We start from the raw sequence: 9,369 nt of genomic DNA, 5'->3' as shown, positions 1-9,369 counted from the left end.
AGGCATGGATGTCTCTGTCATGGGGAAACTAGACGCTGTTTGGAAACAGCACTGGCTTAGTTTAACTCCGAATTTACAGAACATGCATCCTACCTGTTCTCCTCTATACTTGTGAGACATGGACTCTTTTGAAAATGGACCAAGACACTTTACAAGCTTTCCACATACGATGTCAACATCACATCATTGGAGTACAATGGTATGACCAAGTTTGAAACATGACTATTCATGAGATCACTGGACTAGGCCCCAATCACACTCGATATTACAAGGAGATGCTATTCACTGTTTGGACACATATACCGTTTAAATGAACATGTACCGGCTCATATTTCCTTGGAATTTGCCAGGAATCAGTACCATGGTCACCGACCTGATCCAACCTGGCGCCGACCTCGAGGACGCCTAACACTTTCTTGGTAACGCCAGTGTGCCGAGTTTGGCCTTCACCCACGTGAGTGTAAGCACAAGGTGGAAGACCGACAGCTATGGGGGTTGCTACGTCCCCTCGTTTGGCATGCGTAGTAGTAGTGGTAGTAGTAGGAGTAGTCGTAATCGTAGTAGTAGTAGTCGTCATAGTTGTAGTAGTCGTAGTAGTATTAGCCCGGAAGCGGTACGCGCTCCACTGTGTGCCATTACATTTTGCCAAGTGTCACGCAATGGGTGCTGTTTTGTGACCTGTAGGATTGTGACCTGTAAGATTGTGACCTGTAGACGATAAACAGAAAGACAAACAGACAGACAGAGTAACAAAACTGTCTGACCAATATACATGACAAATCTTATATCATATATATATATATATATATATATATATATATATATATATATATATATATATATATATATATATATATATTATTTTTCATATATATATATATATATATATATATATATATATATATATATATATATATATATATATATATATATATATATATTAGGGTGCTTTTAGCTACTATGGTAAAAATTCAAATTTGCAATAGAAGTTTGCAGAACCTTCCAAATGGTGAGGTTTCATGAAAAACTAAAATCTTCCAAGTTTTATTAAGATTAAATAATATTTAGGACTTGCGCAGGCACTTGACATCCTTCTCCATTAGTACAACATGGCTAAATTAAAATGAAAATCTCTTGATGAAAACAATTAAAAAAAAATTATCCTGAAAAGTAAATATGCCTTTATAAAATCAAAGTTTCCTTTGAGGCCTTTGGGTATTTCCGTCGGTCATCCTCCATCACTTGAACAAGGTACTGCACTTGAGCTTCATCTCTTGTTCGACCAGCTTTCGTGAAATTTTGGATGAGGGCGACGCCTCTTTCGGCCGCATCATTCATGACGTTCAAAGAGTCAACCCTCTGCTTTGCTTTGACGTAGGATTCAAAGCTCTTCCAGTTTGATGGATCCTTTTCCTCGAGAAAGTCTTCTGGCAGCTCGAGGAGCTTAAAAAGATTTTTAGTTTGGGAGGAGCAGAGGTTAGACAGCTTCTTTCCCTCTGGATTGGGAAGCCAGACTCGTCGAGATGGATCCTCTGAACCCTCCACGTCCTTCATGTTTATTACCATGGAGATCTTTTCTGACGAATCTAAGTTGTCATCAAAAAGTGCAAGGCCGACGTTAACTTCGCTCAGGTACCACAGATGGCGGCTCATTGTTTTGTATGCAGCATGATTCAAGGAATGGAGGGCTTGAAGGAGCTGGAGGTCATTCTTTGGCGCGGAAGCAGCATTTCGAGCGTCGAACCAGGCCCTGATATAGTGCTTAGTAACAAAAAGACAGACCTGCTTGATCCCGCTAAATAGGCGTTCTGTGCGACATGTATTGCGGGATGATGACGCGCGTTTAGTGAGAAAATCCGAGAACTGCCCTTGAAACATCCAGATCTTGAAGCAGTAAATTGCACGAGCCATCCAACGCGCTCGGTGAACGGCGCCAGGTGCCCTGAATGTTGGAACCTGATGTCCAGAAGGGACGCCTCCAAGGAAAATGATCGTCAGTTGGAGAAGTTCTTTGTAGTCGTCTCGGGGATGCTTCTGCTTCAGAAGCTCTTGGGCATGCTGAATGACAGAATTGGCCCATGGATGGATATCGGTGGCTGTGCTTGCATCATCAGCAGCAGTCAAGTACTGCGTGAAATTAAAATGGAGCCAGCAGTCCCGGAAGGTTTGGAATAAGGTGATGTCTGGCCCTCGGGATGCTTCATCGACTGAAGAAGAGTAAATTGCTTCCAAAACAAGTTCTAAGACATGGTGCCAACACGCAAAATAAAGAAGTTGATGATCAAGGATGTTTTCAATACGAACACAGACCCCACCCCGGATTCCAGTATTAACAGCTGTCGTGTCAAAACACATCCCTTTGACACGTCCAATCAGGTTCCACTCCTTAACTGTTGAAAAGATGACTGCGGCTGTTTCTTCCGCCTTGGAGTCTTTCACCATCGGAATTGCCAGGATTTTTGACACACCATTCCCAGTGACCAGAATTGGCAGCCTGTCAACTTTGTCTCTTCCAGTTAGGTCTGGCATCAGCTTGGAATCCCAGTGGACTACCAGGGGTGTGTCAACCTTAAAGCTCTGCTTTATCTCTTCAGCGCGTTGCTTCCTATACTTAACACGAGCGGCACGAATGGCACTTGGACTGAGAGAAAGTTTATTGATGTCTTGTCCCAATTGCTTGGCAAATGGAATTAGAACCCGACTTGCAGAACGATCGCGAAGGAGAGTTCTATCCAGGAGCCTCAGTTACTTCAGATGTTAATCCAGTTGTCCCACGTTTTCTCTTCGGAGGCTGGGAATCACAGGTGGTTGGATGGATGGAAGAAGATGGTTGTCGACTTGGACTAGATTCAGTAGAGCTGGAGGAGGAGGAAGACTGGAGGTTGGCTGTTTCAGAAGTTGCGGCCATCTCCAAAAGCGCCTTCTGTTTCCTCTTTTTCTCTTCATCCTTACGTTTCATAATTTTCTCTGAAGTCCTGGCAGTCTTGTAGTCAAGACTCCCGATCTTTCCTGGATGCCCCTTTTCACGCTGAGAAACAAGAAACTCCTTGTCCTCATCGATTTTTATAAGATTCATAGCATCAGCGTGAGCTATGTCAAACAGTTCATCCAGTTCGGCCTTGAAATTGTCTTGTTTCTCAATGTTGGTAGCAGTCTTCCGATTGATGCTTTTCTTTAAACCCTGCCACGTTGTGTGTAATTTTCGCACATGGACTACCACATCAGGAAGGTGCTTAGTAGGAATCCCCTCTGTGGACCAGATGTTCATTAGCTCTAGTGATGTTTGATTCACACTTGCAGTTAGGGTATCATTCATTTCCACATGAAGGAACATCAAAAAGCGGAGAACTTCGGCCTTAGAAGGAAGCTTCTGGCCAGGAAGCTCCTGACAATATCTGCTGCTCTTCCTTCGCTCCAATTGGTTCTTCTGACCACGTCCTTGTCAAAGTGGACATCTCTCTGGCTGTTATCAGAGAACCACCTCACCGCCGTCGAGTCTGGCATTTCACTCAAGCCGACTGGCAGGGTCTCCGAGCAGCCATCAAACTGACAGACTGGTCTCCTATCACCACTTTCTCAAACATCAACTCATCCTGGGAATTCTGTCAAAGAAACTTGCTCTCCCTCATGCACAGATTTATCCCCTCTCGTGTTCAGTTGTCTTACCCTTCCTCCCGCCCTTGGTTTACTGAAGCTTGTGGCGAGGCAGTTGTCCTGAAACAACTTGCCTTTGCCTCATGGAAAGCAAACCCAACTGAGGGCAATCTCAGTTCTTTCCACAAAGCTCGGAACAAGTGTGTATCTAGCCTCAGGAGAGCCAGAAAACAACATCTTTCTCATCTCAAGTCTGAACTCTCAAACCTCTCTCCCTCCTCAAAATCCTGGTGGCGTTTAATCAAATCTGTTTCTGGTGTATGTTCCCCCTCCATCCCCTCCCTTACCTCAAATGGCCGCACTGCTGATTCCACACGTGATAAAGCTGAATGTCTAAACTCGGTGTTTGCAGCTAAATCTTGTGTCCTAAACCCATCACTATCTCTACCCACTTTACCCAGTCGCACCCAACTGTCCCTGGACTCTGTATCCTTTTCTCCTGACAAGGTGGAGAGCTTGCTTTCAAACCTCGAGTCAGATTCTGCAACCGGTCCAGACGGCATCAGCCCACGTGTACTCAAAGCCTGCTCTTCTGCTCTTGCTCACCCTCTCTCTGTTCTATTCACCCTCTCATTTGCCCAAGGTCATCTGCCATCTGCTTGGAAATCTGCTAACATCACTGCCCTGCATAAAAAAGGTGCAAAAACAGATCCCTGTAACTACAGACCAATCAGCCTTCTCCCAATCATCAGCAAGGTGATGGAATCCATCATCGCCTCAGATATGAAATCCTTCCTCTTCTCCAATGGCTTGATTTCCAATCATCAATTTGGTTTCAGACCAGGTCACTCTACCCTGGATATGCTGCTTCTGCTCTCCCATCAATGGATGGAGGTCCTCAATGCCAGACAGGAAATCCGAGCCGTATCCCTGGACATATCACGTGCTTTTGACACAGTCTGGCACCCTGCCCTACTCACCAAACTCTCTTCCCATGGTATTCAAGGCCATCTCCACTCATGGCTCGCAGACTTCCTCTCCTGTCGCAGTCAACGTGTGGCCCTAAATGGAGTTCTTTCATCCCCTCTTCCTGTGCAGGCTGGAGTTCCTCAAGGTAGTGTTCTGGGCCCTGTTCTTTTTCTGGTTTTCATCAATGATCTCTCGGACTCTCTGGAAAATCCTCTATTTCTCTTTGCCGACGACTCCACCCTCTGCCGTACCATCTGTCATCCCTCAGACCGGCAAGCAGCAGCTTCTTCGCTCACTGCAGATCTGGATAAAATCACAAACTGGTCCAACACGTAGAACATGTCTTTCAATCCAGACAAATCTCACACTCTCACTATGTCTCTTCGAAAGGACCGTTTACAAACCCCCCCCCCCCATCCACTTTCTCAACAATCCTCTGGAAGAAGTCTTTTCTTTCAAGCTTCTAGGTCTCACTATCTGCCAGGACCTTTCCTGGGAAAGTCACATTTCAAACCTCGCCTCAAAAGCCAGTCGCCGACTGGGAATCCTCCGTCGTGCTAAGTCCTTCCTCGGCCCTCTTGAGCTCCTGACCACTTACAAAGCTTTTGTCCGTAGCCTGATGGAGTACTGCTCTCCCCTCTGGGCTGGTGCTCCTGCCTCCCACCTTTCTCGGCTTCACGCTGTCGAAACCAGGGCATTTAAGATCATCGGCATCTCCCGCAATGAAGCTGAGTCTTTGGGCCTCTCACTCAATCACCGCAGGTTGGTCGGTGGTCTTTCTGTCTTCTACCGACTCCTCTCCAGCCTTGCCCCCCCTGCTCTCTCTGTGATTTGTCCCCACCACATTTCCACAGGGCGCTCAAGGTCCGCCAACAACCCCCTTCTGGTAAAACTATCAAAATCACGAATCACTGCTCATCTTCACTCTTTCATTCCTCTTTTTTCCCGCCTTTGGAATCAACTTCCTCACTCTATTCTTTCCCATTCTTCCCTCCAGGCTTTCAAAACAGCTGTTCACCACCACCTCTTATCTTCCCCCATCCAAATCCTCGATCTTTTCTACCCCCGATAATCCACCCAAGCCCACTTCCTTCATTTCTCCTGCTTTCCTTCCTGAAAGTCCCTGAAATGTCCATCTTCTCTTCGCCATGTTCCCCGTCCCATCCACATCCCTCTCCCTTCCACAGTTCACCTAATGTGTCTGTTCCCCACTATTTTGTCCCTTCCATTCCCGCCCCTCTTGTCTCATGCCTCCTTGCTGTGAGTTGTGTGTTAGCTCTCATACGAGCCTTGACCAAGGTATACAAAAAAAAAAAAAAGTGTTGGATTAGGGGATCCAATCAGCCAAATGGCCTTTTTCGATCTAGTTCTGGAGGCCATTGCCCCCAAAATATGCAGAAATTTCTGGTCTGAAAAAAAGATAAAAACATCATGGTTAAGTAGGAAATGTTACAGAGTGGTAAGTACACATTGAAAAGTAACAAGTTTTTGCCAAGCTTGCGCGTTAATTCATGCACGCATGAAGAAAGGCTCTGCTCACTGCTGTGCGATTGCGCAACTTTCAACAAGAAAACTTTCCGTTTCCAAATTTTGGACTGCGTTGGGACTTCATTATTTTTAGATTTTGCAATTTATGAGATGATTTTCATTTCTTCACATCAATATTTCATATCATTTTTATGCATTTAATTATACGAATATATTAATTAAACCCTCAAAACAGTAAATTCAGATTATCTCAAAATAAACTTTAAATTGATCTGCGAAAAGAGGAAAAAAATCATTTTTGGCAGTTTTTGATGCCCTTTGTGCAACTTTGCATCGCTTGTGCAAGTTCAAGAACATGACTCAAGAAAAAAATATTTTAACACAATGATTTCTAGTAGGAACCTCACTGAATGGCGGGTTCTGCGCATTAAAAAAAAAACTTTCATTTTTTAGAAGCACCCTAATATATATATATATATATATATATATATATATATATATATATATATATATATATATATATATATATATATATATATATATAGATACAGTGGGGAGAACAACTATTTGATGCACTGCCGATTTTGCAGGTTTTCCCACTTACAAAGCACGTAGAGGTCTGTAATTTGTTATCATAGGTACACTTCAACTGTGAAAGACGGAATCTAAAACAAAAATCCTGAAAATCGCATTGTATGATTTTTGAATAATTAATTTGCATTTTATTGCATGAAATAAGTATTTGATCACCTACCAACCAGTAAGAATTCCGGCTCTCACAGACCTGTTAGTTTTGTCTTTAAGAAGCCCTCCCATTCTCCACTCATTACCTGTATCAACTGCACCTGTTTGAACTCGTTATCTGCATAAAAGACAGCTGTCCACACTTAATCAATCAGACTCCAACCTCTCCACAATGGGCAAGACCAGAGAGCTGTCTAAGGACATCAGGGACAAAATTGTAGACTTGCACAAGACTGGGATGGACTACAGGACAATAGGCAAGCAGCTTGGTGAGAAGGCAACAACCATTGGCGGAATTATTAGAAAATGGAAGAAGTTCAAGAGAACAGTCAATCTCCCTCGGTCTGGGGCTCCATGCAAGATCTCACCTCGTGGAGCCTCAATGATCATGAGAAAGGTGAGGGATCAGCCCAGAACTACACGGCAGGACCTGGTCAATGACCTGAAGAGAGCTAGGATCACAGTATCAAAGAAAACCATAAGTAACACACTACGCCGTCATGGATTAAAATCCTGCAGCGCACGCAAGGTCCCTCTGCTCAAGCCAGCGCATGTCCAGGCCCATCTGAAGTTTGCCAATGACCATCTGGATGATCCAGAGGAGGAATGGGAGAAGGTCATGTGGTCTGATGAGACCAAAATAGAGCTTTTTAGTTTAAACTCCACTCGCCGTGTTTGGAGGAAGAAGAAGGATGAGTACAACTCCAAGAACACCATCCCAACCGTGAAGCATGCAGGTGGAAACATCATTCTTTGGGGATGCTTTTCTGCAAAGGGGACAGGACGACTGCACCGTATTAAGGGGAGGATGGATGGGGCCATGTATCGCGAGATCTTGGCCAACAACCTCCTTCCCTCAACAAGAGCATTGAAGATGGGGCGTGGCTGGGTCTTCCAGCATGACAACGACCCGAAACACACAGCCAGGCAACTAAGGAGTGGCTCTGTAAGAAGCATCTCAAGGTCCTGGAGTGGCCTTGCCAGTCTGCAGACCTGAACCCAATAGAAAATCTTTGGAGGGAGCTGAAAGTCTGTGTTACCCAGCGACAGCCCCAAAACCTGAAGGATCTGGAGAAGATCTGTATGGAGGAGTGGACCAAAATCCCTGCTGCAGTCTGTGCAAACCTGGTTAAGAACTACAAGAAACGTCTGCTCTCTGTACTTGCAAACAAAGGTTTCTGTACCAAATATTAAGTTCTGTTTTTCTGATGTATCAAATACTTATTTCATGCAATAAAATGCAAATTAATTATTTTAAAATCATACAATGTGATTTTTCAGGATTTTTGTTTTAGATTCCGTCTTTCACAGTTGAAGTGTACCTATGATAAAAAAATTACAGACCTCTACGTGCTTTGTAAGTGGGAAAACCTGCAAAATCGGCAGTGTATCAAATACTTGTTCTCCCCACTGTATATATATATATATATATATATATATATATATATATATATATATATATATATATATATATATATATATATCTATCTATCTATCATATATATATATATATATATATATATATATATATATATATATATATATATATATATATATCTATCATATATATATATATATATATATATATCTATCATATATATATATATATATATATATATCTATCATATATATATATATATATATATATATATATATATATATATATATATATATATATATATATATATATATATATACTCGAGTCTTCTTCAAAATCAAATCAATTCACCCTTTTGACACACCCAACCTGTCCACAAAATTTCGTCCCAATCTGTTCAAAACTTTTTGAGATATCGTGCTACATATCGTTTGAGATAGGCAGGAAACACCTGTACCTTTGGCGCTCAACATGCCTACCTCTTCTCCTTCCTGTTTTTGCTTCATTATTGGTGACGTTAAACACACTTGAAATTATAATTAACAAGGTAAGCATGATTCAAAAATTTTCATTTATTTCTAACTCGGTCAAATTCGATTTGATTCGATTTTAGTTTGGACCCAAATGGTCTGCGAGCACACTGATAGTACGCCTAAAACTCGGTCAGGCTAATGGGGCAAAGAACGTTATTGTTGACCACTTGAAAATGTTAGTTAATGACTTCAATGACAGATTTCATGATTTGAAAGCAATGAAGTTCCCTTCTTGGTTGATTCAGTCATTTCTGGTGGATTTATCTGAAGTGCCAGAGCAATACCAAGAGGAGTTATGCAGTTGCAACAAGATGAGTCTGTGAAAACTCTTTTCAAGATCAAAGGAACCATGATGTGGCTGTCTGAGGAGGGCAAAAAGAAATACCCAAACTCGACTACTTTGGCAACGGAAGTATTGATAAATTTTCCATCATCTTATTTCGTCGAATGTGGATTTAGTGTTGTTACCACTTTGCTGCAAGCTAAGAGAAATCGACTGGAAATCACAAAACGTGGTGATTTAAGGCTGAAACTGACAAAATTGGTTCCTCGAATCAAACAAATCTGCAGCCAGCGTCAAGGGCAGAACTCCCATTGAAGTGAGTAGCAATTGAATAAAATTTGCTATAAAGTTTTAACAAAGCCATTTGAATACATACGTAG

Source organism: Eptatretus burgeri, chromosome 4, assembly GCF_056783735.1.
Source record: "Eptatretus burgeri isolate ZD-2024b chromosome 4, Ebu_testis_v1, whole genome shotgun sequence".
NCBI lineage: Eukaryota > Metazoa > Chordata > Myxini > Myxiniformes > Myxinidae > Eptatretus > Eptatretus burgeri.
Note: the sequence above shows the minus strand (reverse complement) of the source record.